Source organism: Gracilinanus agilis, chromosome 1, assembly GCF_016433145.1.
Source record: "Gracilinanus agilis isolate LMUSP501 chromosome 1, AgileGrace, whole genome shotgun sequence".
Classification (NCBI taxonomy): domain Eukaryota; kingdom Metazoa; phylum Chordata; class Mammalia; order Didelphimorphia; family Didelphidae; genus Gracilinanus; species Gracilinanus agilis.
This window is the reverse complement of record NC_058130.1, coordinates 512,794,483-512,795,659: the sequence shown is the minus strand read 5'-3', so window position 1 is coordinate 512,795,659 and position 1,177 is coordinate 512,794,483.

Below are 1,177 nucleotides of genomic sequence, written 5' to 3'. Positions count from 1 at the left end.
GGAGGAGGAGGAGGAGATGGAGGGCTATTATGTCATTATGAGTTAAAGAGAGTCAAATAAGATAGAGGGATATATGATTAATATTTGTTGTGTTTTTATTTATTAACTTAAAAGAAAAAAGAAAGGAAGGAGGAATAGGATCCACTAGAGAAGGAAGGGGAAGACAGGCAAAGAAACACCTCATAACTAGGAGAGTAAAAATCAAAGTCTGCATAAATGAAAAAGGGGTCAGGAGACCAAACCTTACTTTTAACTAATGCCAAGTGAAATGAGAAGATCCAGGCAAAGAATTTACGCTCTAACAAGAACATTTTAAAAGTGAAAAGTTTTGAAAGACTTAAGAACTTGGTTCAATACAATGATTGATACTTGTCCTGAAATCAGAATTTAGGAGGACCATAAATTTAGAATGCTTCCTACCTCCTGACAGAGAGGTGGTAGAATAGATATGAGGAATGAAACATTTTCAGACATGGCCAATTTAGGAATATATTTTAATTGACTCAGTATTTGTTGAAGAGGTTTTTTTTTTTCATAATAAGGTAGAAGATAGGAGAGAGAAAAGATAGTTATTTGCTAAACAAAAAAAAGATTAAAGAAAATATGAATTAGTATCACATAGTCATATGAACTACTGTTATTAAAATTTTAGCAATCTTCTAGAGAGTGCATCATATTCTTTATGAACTAGCCTTTTAAACAATGCAAACTTACTTTGCTATCTAGTGCCAATTCATACTTAATGCACAAGAGATCTTCAAAGACTGCTGCTCTCTGATAGCATTTCCATTCCCTGTACTTCTGCTTCCCAATCTAAGTGGAAAAAAGATGAGAAAATCCAGGGTTCTTTGATCACCAGTCTTCTGATCCTCTTGCAAGGACAATGCAACAGACTGGCATTTCTACTTGAAGGAACATGATTGTGATGTCATGAAGGAGCATTTAAAAGCCCAGTGACTCTTGTGCCTGAATGAAGGAAAATGAAAACTTAAGAGACCGCTGAAATGCTGCTTCCTTCTCTGACTAGATTATTCTCTTAGTTATAAGAAGCCTTAAAAAAAACTCTTATTAAACTAAAAGCAAATTAAAACCTCTAAATTTTCTATTCATTTTCTTTCTTCTTTAGTAAAATTTCAGGTTCTTTGAATGAGCAAAACTTATACCTTTATTAACTTCC